The following is a 17,578-nucleotide window of genomic DNA, read 5'->3' as shown; positions in this document are numbered from 1 at the left end:
TAATTAACAAAGTTAAAATTTCTTTTGCATATCTTATGATGCATCATATGTATGATTGCATCAAAAGTGATAAAAGTATTTTACTACTATATTTTATATTTTTTACTTATTTCTTTGAATATTTTGGTGTTAATCTGGATAATGAGGTCTTGAGAGAATAGAATTTTGTCTCTTAAAGATGGTGGTGCAGTCAAATAATCAAAGAAAAAAGGGACTAAAGCTGATAGATACATTGTTTTAGAAGAAGAAAAGATGAAAGTATCCCTCCTTCTTCAACTGCTGGTACATCAATTTCCAACAAATACTTGGTCAATAAAATTGTGAAAGATGTTCTATAAGAGTTTGTGAACTTGACCAAGAACATTATCAACTCTAGCTAACAAACTAGGAGACTTGCAATTCAAAATGAAAACTCTTTAAGAAAGTTTCAAAACAGAGTTGAAGTACTTTTCAAGTACATTGAATCATTGGAAGATGACCAAATAATGTCTGAGCATGAAGAAGAAGATATATTAGGATCCGAGGATAAATGATCTGATGTCTAGCTCCTTGTCACTGCTGCTTATTTTGGAAATAATTTTTCGTTGATTAAATTATGTTACTTTAATACTTTTCAGTTTATTTTGGATAACTGTAATAATGACTGATAAATTCATATTTTACGATTATTTTTTACTTGAAAAGAGTGAATTTTATCAACTTACTGGTGCACGAAAATTACACTCACACTATGTAATTCCGCACAACTAACCAGCAAATGCACTGGGTCATCCAAGTAATACCTTACGTGAGTAAGGGTCGAATCCCACGGAGATTGTTGGCTTGAAGCAAGCTATGATTATCTTATTATTCTTAGTCAGGATACCAATAGGGTTCTTTAGTTTCAATTGTAAAAAGTGAAAGGGCATAAAATAAGTAATTGTTACTCAATAATGGAGAATATGTTGGAGTTTTGGAGATGCTTTGTCTTCTGAATCCTTGCAACATAATGCTTTCTTACTTTCAAACATGCAAGGCTCCTTCCATGGCAAGCTGTATGTAGGGCGTCACTGTTGTCAATGGCTACTTCCCTTCCTCTCAGTGAAAATGGTCCAAATGCTCTATCACAGCACGGCTAATCATCTGTCGGTTCTCGATCATGTCGGAATAGGATCCATTGATCCTTTTGTGTCTGTCACTATGCCCAACACTCGCGAATTTGAAGCTCGTCACAGTCATCCAATCCCTGAATCCTACTCGGAATACCACAGACAAGGTTTAGACTTTCCAGATTCTCAAGGATGCTGCCAATGGATTCTAGCTATAGCACGAAGACTCTGATTAAAGAATCCAAGAGATATTCATTCAATCGAAGGTAGAACGGAGGTGGTTGTCAGGCACGCGTTCATAGGTTGAGAATGGTGATGAGTGTCACGGATCATCACCTTCTTCATATTGAAGTGCGACTGAACATCTTAGATAGGAACAAGCGTGTTTGAATAGAAAACAGAAATAATTGCATTAATTCATCGAGACGCTGCAGAGCTCCTCACCCCCAACAATGGAGTTTAGAGACTCATGCCATCAAAGAGTACAAAGTTCAGATCTAAAATGTCATGAGATGCAAAATAAATCTCTAAAAGTTGTTTAAATACTAAGCTAGTAACCTAGGTTTACAGAAAATGAGTAAACTAAGATGGATAGTGCAGAAATCCACTTCTGGGGACCACTTGGTGTGTGCTGGGGCTGAGACTTGAGCTTCTCATGTGCCTGGGCTGTTTTTGGATTTAAACGTCAGGTTGTAACCTGTTTCTGGTGTTCAACTCCAACTTGTAACATGTTTCTGCCGTTCAACGCCAGAATGCAACATGGAACTGGCGTTAAACGCCATTTTACGTCATTTATCTTCGCGCAAAGTATGAACTATTATATATCGCTGGAAAGCCCTGTATGTCTACTTTCCAACCCAATTGAGAGCGTGCCAATTGAACTCATGTAGCTCCAAAAAAATCCATTCCAAGTGCAAGGAGGTCAGAATCCAACAACATCAGCAGTCTTTTTTCAGCCTTAATCAGATTTTTGCTCAGCTCCCTCAATTTCAGCCAGAAAATACCTGAAATCACAGAAAAATACACAAACTCATAGTAAAGTCCAAAAATATGAATTTTGCCTAAAAATTAATAAAAATATACTAAAAACTAACTAAAACATACTAAAAACTATATGAAATTACCCCCAAAAAACATATAAAACATCCGCTCATCACAACACCAAACTTAAACTGTTGCTTGTCCTCAAGCAACTAGATAAATAAAATAGGATAAAAAGAAATCAAAAAGAAATAGTATCTCAGAGTTTTAAGTGAAGCTCAGATTCTAATTAGATGAGCGGGACTAGTAGCTTTTTGCTTCCGAACAGTTTTGGCATCTCACTTTATCCTTTGAAATTCAGAATGATTGGCATCCATAGGAACTCAGAATTCAGATAGTATTATTGATTCTCCTAGTTTAGTATGTTGATTCTTGAACACAGCTACTTTATGAGTCTTGGCCGTGGCCCTAAGCACTTTGTTTTCCAGTATTACCACCGGATACATAAATGCCACAGACACATAACTGAGTGAACCTTTTTAGATTGTGACTTAGCTTTGCTCAAGTCCCCAATTAGAGGTGTCAAGAGTTCTTAAGCACACTCTTTTGCTTTGGATCATGACTTTAACCACTCAGTCTCAAACTTTTCACTTGGACCTGCATGCCACAAGCACATGGTTAGGGACAGCTTGATCTAGCCGCTTAGGCCTGGATTTACTTCCTTGGGCCCTCCTATCCATTGATTCTCAAAGCCTTGGATCCTTTTCACCCTTGCCTTTTGGTTTAAAGGGCTATTGGCTTTTTCTACCTCTTTTGCTTTTTTTTTTCACTACTTTTTCTTGCTTCAAGAATCAATTTCATGATTTTTCAGATCAGCAATAATATTTCTCTTGTTCATTATTCTTTTAGGAGCCAAAAATTTTAACATTCATAAAATTCAATATAAAAAATATGCACTATTCAGGCATTCATTCAGAAGATAAAAAATATTGCCACCACATATAAATAATTAGAATTTTCCTTATTAAGAACTCGAAAAAAATATTGCCTCTTTATTCTAAAAATCTACTATTTTATTCATGTTTGATGATGATGAGAAAAATAAATTATAGCTTAATTGGAGATAAAATCAAAATAGATATACTAATTACTACTACTCATATATAATTTCTAAGGTAAATTCCTATAAGAACAACTATCACAAAGTTAAAGCTAAGATTAGGACTCAACAACCTTTATTTTGGGAGGTGGATGCTCCTTTAATCTGTGGGGTGCTTGACCCTTCAAGAGATAGCTTCTGACGCTTCAGTTGCCTCAGTTCGCGCCCTTGCTCCTCTTGTTCCTTAAGCAGTTTGCAAAGCATGCTATTTTGATTTTGCTGTTCTTCCTTTAATTGCTCCATAGCTTCTTGCAACTTGGTGACAGATGCTTCAAGACGCTCCGAGTATTCAATTTGAGGGATTTCCGAGAGAAACTCCTGTGCTCTCCTCTTGATGGGGTCGTCCTGCACCTATTGTCCTTCCATTGATTTTTTGGTGATTGATCGCTCAACTGAGATATACTCGGTTACTCCCATCGTCACCCCAGCATCTTTACATAGCATAGAGATTAAGCTTGGATAAGCCAATTTGGCATCTTTGGAGTTCTTGTTTGTAATTGTGTAAAGTTCACAAGAAATCAGCTCATGAACTTCCACTTCTTTTCCCAACATAATGCAATGGATCATTACTGCTCTTTTGATGGTGACTTCAGAGCGGTTGCTAGTGGACAGTATAGAACGCCCAATGAAGTCCAGCCAGGCTCTGGCGACTGGTTTGAGATCTTCTCTCTTGAGTTGATTTGGAACACCTTTTGTGCTGTTTGTCCACTTGGTTTCAGGGAGGCATATGTCCTCTAGAATTTCGTCCAAGCCCTTATGTGTTCTCATCATTCTCCTATTAAAGGAGTCTGGGTCATCTTTCAGCTGAGGTAGCTTGAAGATCTCCCTGATTTTGTCAGGATGAAGGTGAACAATCTTTCCTCTGACCAGAGTTCGATAGTCATAGAAGGCGGCTCCAGCTAATCTCTGCCTGTCTGTTTGCCACAGATTAGTGTAGAATTTTTGAACCATGTTCCTTCCCACCTTTGTCTCAGGATTAGCTAGGATTTACCAGCTCCTGTTTCGGATTTGCTCTTGGATCTCCGGATATTCGTCTTCTTTCAGATCGAATTTAACTTCCAGGATCACTGACCTTAGACCCATTATTTTGTAGTAATGATCTGAATGTTCTTTGGTTAAGAACTTCCCTTGATTCTAAAGTGGTTTTGGAATATTCTCTTTCTTGCCTCTTGGAGTGGTTTGTTTTCCTTTAGGAGCCATGATCTTAGTGGGTATGGCTTAGTGATCACGGATAAACACACCAAACTTAGAGGTTTGCTTGTCCTCAAGCATAAGAAAGGAAAAGAGATGGATAGAAGGAGAGCCAATTTTGAATGGTGGAAGAGAGAAGGGAGGCCGAATGTGGATTTAAAGGGAGGGAGGGTGGGTTTTCAAAATTTTTGAAAAAGATAAGATAGAAGATATGATTTGTGAAAGATAAGTATGATAGGAAAAAGATGTAATTTAAAATTGGAAAGTTATGAAAGATATTTGAAAAAGATAAATCTAAATTTTTTTTTAAAAAAAAAAGAGATTTGAGATGAATTTGAAAAGATAATTGAGTTTTGAAAAAAATTTGAAAAGAAGTTGGATGGGATTTGAAAAAGATTTGTGTTTATGAATTAAGATACATTTGATATTTTCGAAAAAGGGTTTGAAAAATTAGGATTAAAATTTTTGGAATTGAAAGATGAGAATTTACAACATGTTTATGCAAGAAATCATGAATTGAAACATGAAAAATGGAAAAAATTTGAGTTGAAAATGAATTCACCTCCTCCACACAATCCTGGCATTAAACGCCCAAACACCGCATGTTTTGGGCGTTTAACACCCATTTGTAGCTTCTCCTGGGCATTTAACACCCAGTTGTTGCTTCTGGCTGGCGTTAAACGCCAGGAACTCCTTTGTCACTAGGCGTTTTTTTGAACGCCCAGGACGCTGTAAATCTGGCGTTAAACGCCCATCAGATGCTTCTTTCTGGCATTTAATGCCCAAAAGATGCTTCTTTCTAGAGTTTAACTCCCAGATGGCTATCTTTACTGGCGTTGAACGCCCAGTAGATGCTTATTTTGGGCGTTCAACGCCCAAAACAGCTCTTACTGGCTTTTTCACACCAGTGAGCTTCTTTTTGCTGTTTTATCCTCTGAATCCTTCTGTAACTCTGTATCATTCACTAAAATGTATTATCTAATTTAAAATTAAAATTACAAATAAAATAAACTCATGACTGGGTTGCCTCCTAGAAAGTGCTTCTTTATTGTCTTTAGCTGGACTATTACTGAGCTTTAATCAAATCTCAATTTTGAGCATTCTTGCTCAAAATTGCTTTCAAGATAATGTTTGACTCTCTGTCCATTAACAATGAACTTTTTGTTAGAATCATTATCCTGAAGCTCTACGTAAGCATATGGTGATACACCTGTAATCACATATAGTCCTCTCCACCGGGATTTCAATTTTCCGGGAAATAATCTGAGCCTAGAATTAAACAGCAGAACTTTCTGCCCTGGCTCAAAGACTTTGGATGACAGCTTCTTGTCATGCCATATTTTTGCTTTCTCTTTGTAAATTTTTGCATTTTCGAAAGCATTGAGTCTGAATTCCTCTAGCTCATTTAACTGGAGCAATCGTTTTTCTCTAGTTAACTTGGCAACAAGATTTAGGAATCTGGTTGCCCAGTAGGCCTTATGTTCTAGTTCCACTGGCAAGTGACAGGCTTTTTCATACACAAGCTGGTATGGAGAGGTCCCTATAGGAGTCTTGAATGCTGTTCTGTATGCCCACAGAGCATCATCCAAGCTTCTTGCCCAATCCCTTCTACGGTTAATCACAGTCCATTCCAGGATTCTTTTAAGTTCTCTATTAGAGACTTCAGCTTGCCCATTTGTCTGTGGATGATATGGAGTGGCCACCCTGTGGCTAACTCCATTACGAACCAAAGCAGAGTAAAGCTGTTTATTGCAGAAATGAGTGCCCCCATCACTGATTAGTACTCTAAAGATACCAAATCTGCTGAAGATGTATTTCTGGAGGAATTTCAGCACTGTCTTAGTATCATTAGTGGGTGTTGCAATAGCTTCCACCCATTTGGATACATAATCCAATGCCACCAGAATATAAGTGTTTGAGTATGATGGTGGGAAAGGCCCCATGAAGTCAATACCCCATACATCAAATAACTCAATCTCCAAGATCTCTTGTTGAGGCATGGCATAACTGTAAGGCAAATTGCCAGATCTTTGGCAACTGTCACAATTAAGAACAAACACTCGGGAGTCTTTATAGAGAGTAGGCCAGTAGAAGCCACATTGGAGGACTCTTGTGGCTGTTTGCTCACTTCCAAAATGTCCTCCATACTGTGATCCATGGTAGTGCCAGAGGATCTTCTGTGCTTCTTCTTTAGGCACACATCTACGGATTACTCCGTCTGCACATCTCTTGAAGAGATATGGTTCATCCCAAAGATAGTACTTTGCATCTGTGATCAATTTCTTTGATTGCTGCCTACTGTACTCTTTGGGTATGAATCTCACTGTCTTGTAGTTTGCAATGTCTGCAAACCATGGCACTTCTTGGATGGTAAAGAGTTGCTCATCCAGAAAGTTTTTAGAGATCTCAGTAAGAGGGAGGGACGCCCCTTCTACTAGTTCTATTCGGGACAGGTGATCTGCTACTTGGTTCTCTGTCCCTTTTCTATCTCTTATTTCTATATCAAACTCTTACAGAAGCAACACCCATCTGATAAGTCTGGGTTTTGAATCCTGCTTTGTGAGTAGATATTTAAGAGCAGCATGGTCAGTATACACAATCACTTTTGATCCTACTAAATAAGATCTGAACTTGTCAATGGCGTAAATCACTGCAAGTAACTCTTTTTCTATGGTTGTATAGTTCTTCTGTGCATCATTTAGAACACGACTGGCATAGTAAATGACGTGCAGAAGCTTGTCATGCCTTTGTCCCAACACTGCACCAATGGCATGGTCACTGGCATCACACATCAGTTCAAATGGTAATGTCCAGTCTAGTGTAGAGATGACTGGTGCTGTGACTAGTTTAGCTTTTAGAGTCTCAAACGCCTGTAGACATTCCTTATCAAAGATAAATGGCGTGTCAGCAGCTAGCAAATTACTCAGAGGTTTGGTGATTTTTTGAAAAATCTTTTATAAACCTCCTATAGAATCCTGCATGCCCCAGAAAGCTTCTGATTGCCTTAACATTAGCAGGTGGTGGTAATTTTTCAATTACCTCTACCTTAGCTTGATCCACCTCTATTTTATTGTTCGAAATTTTGTGGCCAAGGACAATTCCTTCAGTCACCATAAAGTGATATTTCTCCCAGTTTAAAACCAGGTTGGTCTCTTGGCACCTCTTTAGAACAAGTGCTAGATGGTCAAGGCAGGAGCTGAATGAGTCTCCAAATACTGAAAAGTCATCCATAAAGACTTCCAAAAATTTTCCACCATATCAGAGAAAATAGAGAGCATGCACCTTTGAAAGGTTGCAGGTGCATTGCACAAACCAAATGGCATCCTTCTGTATGCAAATACTCCGGATGGACATGTGAATGCTGTTTTCTCTTGATCCTGGGGATCTACTACAATTTGATTATAACCTGAATATCTGATGGACGAAATTGTGATCTATTATTTTTCCCATGATGTTGGCAGCTATAATTAAATACCCCAAAGAGATCATGGTATGATGAATTAGGATCTTAATAATCCCTGGTAATGGCACCAACAGCTTAGTGTTATTGTTGGACCAAAAGAGTTACAGGCACTGTTAGAGAATCTCACAACTCCGTTCAACTAACCAGCAAGTGAACTGGGTCGTCCAAGTAATACCTTATGTGAGTAAGGGTCGATCCCACGGAGATTGTTGGTATGAAGCAAGCTATGGTCACCTTGTAAATCTCAGTTAGGCAGATTAAATGGTTTATGATAAGTTCGAAAATAAATAATAAACAGAAAATAAAATAGTAAATAGTTACTCATATAATTCCATGGTGGGAATTTCAGATAGGCATATGGAGATGCTGTGCTCCTCTCGAATCTCTACTTTCTTATTACATTCATCCAATCCTTCTTACTCCTTTCCATGGCAAGCTGTATGTAGGGCATCACCGTTGTCAATGGCTACATCCCATCCTCTCAGTGAAAATGGTCCTATGCTCTATCACAGCACGGCTAATCATCTGTCGGTTCTCAATCAGGTTGGAATAGAATCCCTTGATTCTTTTACGTCTGTCACTAACGCCCAGCCTTCAGGAGTTTGAAGCTCGTCACAGTCATTCAATCCCAGAATCCTACTTGGAATACCACAGACAAGGTTAGACTTTCCGGATTCCCGGAATCCTACTCGGAATACCACAGACAAGGTTAGACTTTCCGAATTCCCATGAATGCCGCCATCTATCTAGCTTATACCACGAAGATTCTGTTGGGGAATCTAAGAGATATGCGTCCGGCCTAAGGTAGAACGGAAATGGTTGTCAGTCACGTGCGTTCATAGGTGAGAATGATGATGAGTGTCACGGATCATCACATTCATCAAGTTGAAGTGCAACGTATATCTTGGAATAAGAATAAGGAGAATTGAATAGAAAGTAGTAGTAATTGCATTGAAACTTGAGGTACAGCAGAGCTCCACACCCTTAATTTATGGTGTGTAGAAACTCCACCGTTGAAAATACATAAGTGAAAGGTTCAGGCATGGCCGAATGGCCAGCTCCCATGATCTGAGAACTAATCGTCCAAAGATGTCTAATACACTAGTAAAAGGTTCTATTTATGATAAACTAGCTACTAGGGTTTACAGAAGTAAGTAATTAATGCATAAATCCACTTCCAGGGCCCACTTGGTGTATGTTTGGGCTGAGCTTGATCTATCCACGAGCTGAGACTTTTATTGGAGTTGAACGCCAAGTTGTAACGTGTTTTAGGCGTTCAACTCCGGGTTGTGACGTGTTTCTGGCGTTTGACTCAAGACAGCAGCATGTACTTGGCGTTGAGCGCCACTTTACGTCGTCAATTCCCAAATAAAGTATGGACTATTATATATTGCGGGAAAGCTCTGGATGTCTACTTCCAACGCCGTTGAGTGCGCGCCATTTGGAGTTCTGTAGCTCCAGAAAATCCATTTCGAGTGCAGGGAGGTCAGAATCCAACAGCATCAGCAATCCTTTTGTCAGCCTCCTATCAGAGTTTTGCTCAAGTCCCTCAATTTCAGCCAGAATTTACCTGAAATCACAGAAAAACACACAAAAACATAGTAAAGTCCAGAAATGTGAATTTAACATAAAAACTAATGAAAACATCCCTAAAAGTAGCTTGAACTTACTAAAAACTACCTAAAAACAATGCCAAAAAGCGTATAAATTATCCGCTCATCACAACACCAAACTTAAATTGTTGCTTGTCCCCAAGCAACTGAAAATCAATTAGGATAAAAAGAAGAGAATATACTATAAATTCCAAAATATCAATGAATATTAATTCTAATTAGATGAGCGGGACTTGTAGCTTTTTGCTTCTGAACAGTTTTGGCATCTCACTTTTTCCTTTGAAGTTCAGAATGATTGGCTTCTCTAGGAACTTAGAATTTCGGATAGTGTTATTGACTTTCCTAGTTAAGTATGTTGATTCTTGAACACAGCTACTTATGAGTCTTGGCCGTGGCCCTAAGCACTTTGTTTTCCAGTATTACCACCGGATACATAAATGCCATAGACACATGACTGGGTGAACCTTTTCAGACTGTGACTTAGCTTTGCTAGAGTCCCCAGTTAGAGGTGTCCAGAGCTCTTAAGCACACTCTTTTTGCTTTGGATCACGACTTTAACCACTCAGTCTCAAGCTTTTCACTTGGACCTGCATGACACAAGCACATGGTTAGGGACAACTTGGTTTAGCCGCTCAGGCCTGGATTTTATTTCCTTGGGCCCTCCTATCCATTGATGCTCAAAGCCTTGGATCCTTTTTACCCTTGCCTTTTGGTTTTAAGGGCTATTGGCTTTTTCTACTTGCTTTTTCTTTTTCTTTCTTTTTTTTTCGCAAGCCTTTGCTTTTTCACTGCTTTTTCTTGCTTCAAGAATCAATTTCATGACTTTTCAAGTTGTCAATAACATTTCTCTTTGTTCATCATTCTTTCAAGATCCAACAATTTTAACATTCATAAACAACAAGATCAAAAATATGCACTGTTTAAGCATTCATTCAGAAAACAAAAAGTATTGTCACCACATCAATATAATTAAATTAAATTCAAGGATAAATTCGAAATTCATGTACTTCTTGTTCCTTTGAATTAAAACATTTTTCTTTTAAGAGAGGTGAAGGATTGATGGATTTTACTCATAGCTTTAAGACATAGTTACTACGTACTAATGATCATGAAGTAGAGACACAAAACATAGATAAACATAACATAAAAACCGAAAAAAAAAGTAGGAAGAAATAAGAACAAGGAATGAATCCACCTTAGTGGCGTCTTCTTCTTGAAGGACCAACAATGTCCTTAAGCTCTTCTATGTCCCTACCTTGCCTTTGTTGCTCCTCCCTCATTGCTCTTTGATCTTCTCTTATTTCATGGAGAATGGTGGAGTGCTCATGATGTTCCACCCTTAATTGTTCCATATTGTAGCTCAAATCTTCTAAGGAAGTGTTGAGTTATTCCCAATAATCGTTGGGAGGAAAGTGCATCCCTTGAGGCATCTCAAGGATTTCTTGATGATGAGCTTCCTCATGCATCTCTTGAGATCCGTGGAGGGTCTCTCTTGCTTGCTCCATCCTCTTCTTGGTGATAGGCTTATCCTCTTCAATGGGGATGTCTCCTTCTATGATAACTCCAGCTGAGTAACATAGATGGCAAATAAGGTGAGAAAAAGCTAGCCTTGCCATGGTGGAGGGCTTTTCGGCTATTTTGTAGATTTCATTGGAGATGACTTCATGAACTTCTACTTCCTCTCCAATCATGATGCTATGAATCATGATGGCCCGATCCACAGTAACTTCAGATCAGTTGCTAGTGGGAATGATGGAGCGTTGAATGAACTCCAACCATCCTCTAGCAACAGGCTTTGAGGTCCAGTCTTCTTAGTTGAACTGGCTTGCCTTTGGAGTCTCTTTTCCATTGAGCTCCTTCCACACATATGTCCATTAGGACTTGGTCCAACCTTTGATTAAAGTTGACCCTTCTAGTGTAGGGGCGTATATTTCCTTGCATCATGGGCAAGTGGAACGCCAACCTCATATTTTCCGGACTAAAATCTAAGTATTTCCCCCGTACCATTGTGAGATAATTCTTTGGACTCGGGTTCATACTTTGATCATGGTTCCTAGTGATCCATGCATTGGCATAGAACTCTTGAACCATTAAGATTCCGACTTGTTGCATGGGGTTGGTTAGGACTTCCCAACCTCTTCTTCGGATTTCATGTCGGATCTCCGGATACTCATTTTTCTTGAGCTTGAAAGGGACCTCAGGGATCACCTTCTTCTTTGCCACAACATCATAGAAGTGGTCTTGATGGCTTTTGGAGGTGAATCTTTCCATCTCCCATGACTCGGAGGTGGAAGCTTTTGTCTTCCCTTTTCCTTTTCTAGAGGATTCTCCGGCCTTAGGTGCCATTGATGATAATGGAAAAACAAAAATCTTATGCTTTTACCACACCAAACTTAAAATATTGCTCACCCTCTAGCAATAGAAGAAAGAAGAGAAGAAAAAGAAGAAGAAAATATGGAGGAGAAGGGGGAGTGTAGGTTTCGGCCAAGGTATAGAAGAGGGGGTTGTGTTGTGTGAAAATGAAGTAGAATGGAAGGGTATATATAGGGAGGGGAGAGGGTGTAGTTTCGGTCATTTAGGGTGGGTTTGGGTGGGAAAGTGTTTTTGAATTTTGAAGGTAGGTGGGGTTTATGGGGAAGAGTGGATGGATGTGAGTGGTGAAGGGGGTAATTGGGAAGAGAGATTGAAGTTGTTGGGAAGTGTGATATGGGGAAGAGTGTTATAAGATTAGGAGGTAAGGTGAGAATATGTTAGGTGGGGATCCTGTGGGGTCCACAGATCCTGAGATGATCCTGTGGGGTCCACAGATCTTGAGGTGTCAAGGATTTACATCCCTGCACCAATTAGGCATGTAGAATGCCTTTGCACACCATTCTGGCGTTTAAACGCCGAGATGATGCACACTCTGGGCGTTCAACGCCCATGTGTAGCATGTTTCTAGCGTTGAACGCCAGTTCCATGCTTGTTACTGGCGTTCAGCACCAGCTTTCCTCAAGGCACATTCCTGGCGTTCAAACGCCAGAATGTTGCTTGTTTCTGGCGTTCAGCGCCAGATTCATGCTCTGTTCTGGCGTTGAATGCCAGCCAGATGCTCCTTACTGGCGTTGAACGCCAGTCTGTTCTGACTCCAGGGTGTGATTTTTCTTCTGCTGTTTTTGATTCTGTTTTTAATTTTTATATTTTTTTTGTGACTTAACATGATCATGTACCTAATAAAACACAAAATAACAATAAAATAAAATTAAAATTAGATAAATAAAAATTGGGTTGCCTCCCATCAAGCGCTCTTTTAATGTCATTAGCTTGACAGTGGGCTCTCATGGAGCCTCAAGGTGATCAGGTCAATGTTGTATAGTCCCAACACCAAACTTAGAGTTTGGATATGGGGTCTTAACACCAAACTTGGTGTTTGGTTGTGGCCTCCCAAAACCAAACTTAGAGTTTGACTGTGGGGGCTCTTCTTGACTCTGAACTGAGAGAAGCTCTTTGTGCTCACTCTCTTTTGTCACAGAGGGATGGCCATGTGCCTTAAACACAAGGTAGTCCCCATTCAATTGAAGGACTAATTCACTTCTGTTGACATCTATCACAGCTTCTGCTGTGGCTAGGAAAGGTCTTCCAAGGATGATACACTCATCCTCTTCCTTCCCAGTGTCTAAGATTATGAAGTCAGCAGGGATGTAAAGGCTTTCAACCTTTACTAACACGTCCTCTACTACTCCATAAGCTTGTCTTAATGACTTGTCTGCCAATTGTAATGAGAACAAGGCAGGTTGTACCTCAATGATCCCCAGCTTCTCCATTACAGATAGTGGCATAAGATTTATCCCTGACCCCAGATCACATAGAGCTTTTTCAAAGGTCATGGTGCCTATGGTACAAGGTATTAAGAACTTGCCAGGATCTTGTCTCTTTTGAGGTAAAATCTGCTGAATCCAGGTATCTAGTTCATTAATGAGCAAGGGAGGTGATGTTTGGATTTTTGACGATTTAGAATTTCACTAATGAAATCTCGTTGTAAAGTATAGTTTCTAAACCAAACAATAATCCTTTCATACAAAAAGTTGTTTGTCACTAGTACAAACCCCTAAAATTTATAAACCGAAGTATTGGACCTCGGGTCGTTCTCCCTAGGAATTGTAATGAAGTGTCTTGTTATTGGTTGTGAGTTATATTTGGGGTTTTTAAGATTTAAGACAAGAAATATAAATGGCAAAAAAAATAAACTAACAACTAGAAAAGCTCTTGGCAAGATATGAGAACTAGAAGTCCTATCCTAGTTATCCTCCTCAATTGTGATGACAAATTGTCCATTGCTCCCACTTAGTTAACCTCTAACCATGGAGGAAAGTCAAGTGGATGAATCAATTTGATTCCTCAAGTCCTAATCAACTCCTAAAGGAAAGACTAGCTTTAGAGGCATTCAAATCAATTAGCAACTTCTAATTATCAATCAACAAAGGAATTAGAAAACTCAAGAGTCACTAGGCACTCTACCAAAGCCAAGAGGAACAAAATCTATGCTAAAATCCAACCAAGCATTTAATCAAACACTTGGAAGGCACAAAAGAAAGCATAGTAAATCAATAACAAGAATGAAATCTAACAACAATTATTGCAAAGAATTAACAACAACAATCAAGGAAATCACAATTGTCATGAATTACCTCAAATTGCATTATTGAAAGAAAATAAAAGGACAACAATCTATCCAAAACAAAATGAAGAATTACAATTATTAAAGCACATAACTAGAAAGAGGAGGAGGAGAAGATTAAGAATTGGTGAATGAAAAGTGAATCAAAACATGAATTAAACCTAGATCTAAGAAGAGAGATTAACCTAAACATAATCCTAATTCTAGAGAGAAGTGAGAGCTTTTCTCTCTAAAACTAACTCTAAACTAATCCTAATTATGCTATATGCTAGATTCATTCCCTCCTATCAGCATTTGGCGCCAAAATGGGTTCAGAAACCCTCTCAAATCGCCATGCATGTGTTGCTTTAATGAGGTCATGTGCGGTCATCGACGCATGCGCGCACGGTACGCGTGCGCGTCCCTGGTCGATTCTGCAACGTGCGTGCGGGCGCCTTGTGCGCGTGCGCGTGTATGGCTGACTTTGCTTCTTTGACTTTTTATGCTTCTCTCCACTTGTATGCTTCCTTCCTTGCTACCTTTGATCCATGCCTAGCCTATTTCAATCCTGGAATTACTAGCAAACACATCAAGGCATCTTATGGAATCAAGGAGAAATTAGAATTCATCAAAATAAGGCTCAAAAAGCATGTTTTTACACTTAAGCATAAATATGGGAGAGATAACAAAACCATGCTAATTCATAGGCTAAATGTGACAAAAGGTTATCAAAATACTCTAAATTCAATACAAGATAAACTGTCAAATTGGGGTTTATCAACCTCCCCACACTTAGACCTTAGCATGTCCTCATGCTAAAATAAGAAGGAACTAAGGGGTGTGACATTTATTGAATGCAACTAAACTACATGAGTCCTATCTAAATGCAATTATCTAAAGCAAGTGGGAATGCTTAGTTCAAACAAATCAATTCCCAAGAGAACATGTGTAAGCACAATAGTTAGGGCAATAGGAGTTAAGTCCAAACCACAATTGTATTGAATTGTCAAAAGAAATTCATGCTTGCAAGAATATAGATAATATGAATGAACACATGTGATTGAACTTTTGAACCCTCACCGGATGTGTATCGGCTCTATTTACTCAAGTGTTTAAGGGTTAATTCACTCAATTCTCTTCTAATCAAGCTTACCGAAATTTGATTTTCTTCTAACAATCAACACTTATTCAATGCATGCATACATTCATCATGAGGTCTTTCATTTAGGTTGTAATGGGGTTAGGGTCAAGGTATGATGCATATATGGTTAAGTGAGCTCGAGATTTGAATCCTTGATAAGCTTAAACTTCCCACCTAACCTATGACATCCTATACAATTAAGTTCTAACCTAACTACCCATTCCTCACTTTTCCACATACTCGTGCATTTCCTTTTCATTTCACAACACTTATGCATTGATCTTTATTGAGCTTCACTTTGCTTTGGGGCATTTTGTCCCCTTGTTATTGCTTTTTCTTTTTTTTCTCTTTTTTTTTATTTTCTATATTTTTTTTGTTTTCCTCATTTTTTCCCTATATACAAGAGCATCAATGCATAAGGTCTTATACATTCAATCAATACATGAATATATTCCCAATTCTAAAATATGAAAGTGTACTACCCCTTTTTATTCCATCTAATGTTCCCAAGCCTCACCAATTTTGAATAATAAAACTCTCACTAGCCTAGGCTAATCAAAGATCCAAACAAGGACTTTCATTGGTTTTCCGCCTTGGGCTTGTAATGTGCTAGAATGAGAATAAGTTGGTTAAGCATAGGCTCAAAATTGGCTAACAATGGAGAGTAAAAGGTGGGCTATTTGGGTAAGTGGGCTAATGAAATAGTGGCCTCAATCATACAAATGCATGAATACACGAAATAGATGGACATATAGAATCAAATAAATCAAGGATCACAATCATAGATAGAGAACAATTTCACACAAGAATGGAAAATAAGTGGTTATAAAATGTAACCACATCAATAGGCTCAAGTCTCACAAGCTTGTGTTCTTAGTTCAATACATGCTTCACAAAGTATGAATTCAAGCAAGTTTCACCAAGAATTTTCTTCAATCAATTGGGTTGGTGCCCTATAATTAAATTTCTTGAAAAATCTCAATATTTGACTAAGCATTATTGTGATTGAGAAATTTCAAAAATTTCCTTAGTTTACCCTTTTCCTTTTCCGCTTAAAACCAATTTCTTATGCAAAAAGGGTGACTAAGTTTTTTGCAATTCAAAGTATGATTTCTAATCACAACCCAAACTAAAAAGAAAAATATGCAAAAAATGTATAAAGACAAATCCAACTAAAAGTATGGAATCTATCATCCAAAACATCTAAAAATATCCAAAAGCATCAAAATATCTAAAATCCAAAATAAGCAGTAAAGGTATCCAAAACGAACCAAAATAGCAAGAGTATCTAAAATGAGCTCAAAATGCATCAAATATATACAAAAAGGTATGCAAAATAAGATAACTAGGAGAGTGGCCAAAATTTTCACCGGTCCTCTAATGATGGTGCTACCGGTGACCTCCCCACACTTAAGATCAAGCATCGTCCTCGATGCTAAACCGAAGGGTCAGTGGAAGGTACAACGGTAGGCTCTGGCTCTGGCTGTGGGACCGGCTCCTCATGGGTCTGTGGTGTCTCTGTGGTGTCTGGGGCAGCTGGAGGGGCATCCTGCTGAGTCGGCGCCTCCGCATCCTCCTCCTGATGATCCTGCTCATCGGAGGCCAGAGAGTCTGGAAGCGGAGGTAACTCAGCACCAAGAGAGATGAGCGCCTGGTCCATCCAATCCAATCGGCGTCTGACATGGAGCCTCTCGCGCTCTAAAAACCAAAATAGACGCTGGACCAGTAAGTAAGTAGGCTCAGGTACTGAAGGTGGAGCTGTCGATGAAGATGGAGCTCCTGCTGTAGAAGAGGATGTGGCTGCTGTCGAGGCTGAAGGTCCGGCTGCCCCTACCACCGCTCTAGCTCTAGATCGGCGTCTAGCCGGGGGTCTCTCAGTCACCCAAGTGCCCCAAGGAATAGTGACCTCCTTAGCACCGTCCTCTGGCGGCGGTGGTATCACATCATCATCATGGCTAGGAACATCCGCCAGTGATGCCATGCTGGTAATCAGGACAGGAAAAGGCAGGAGGCCACGAATATGGGCTCGCCACATGCTCTGTCAGATCAATCGGGGAAAATAAACTTCCTTTCCCTCCATAACACAACCAATCAAGAGTAGCATCTCCATAGGGATCTCAAAAAAGTGAGTGGTGGGCAAGACGTAGTGAGCGAAGATCATCTGCCAAGTCTTGGCCTCCTTGTTCAAGTGTGCAAAGAGCATCCCTTTGGGCTTTGTGTTTCCTGAGTCCATGACCCAAGTGGCATCTGGTAACCCAATCACGCGCCTCAGCGCCTCATAGTCAAAGGTCATGGTATGGATAGCC

The sequence above is a fragment of the Arachis hypogaea genome, chromosome 7 (assembly GCF_003086295.3).
Source record: "Arachis hypogaea cultivar Tifrunner chromosome 7, arahy.Tifrunner.gnm2.J5K5, whole genome shotgun sequence".
NCBI classification, from domain to species: domain Eukaryota; kingdom Viridiplantae; phylum Streptophyta; class Magnoliopsida; order Fabales; family Fabaceae; genus Arachis; species Arachis hypogaea.
This window is presented reverse-complemented; position numbering follows the sequence as displayed.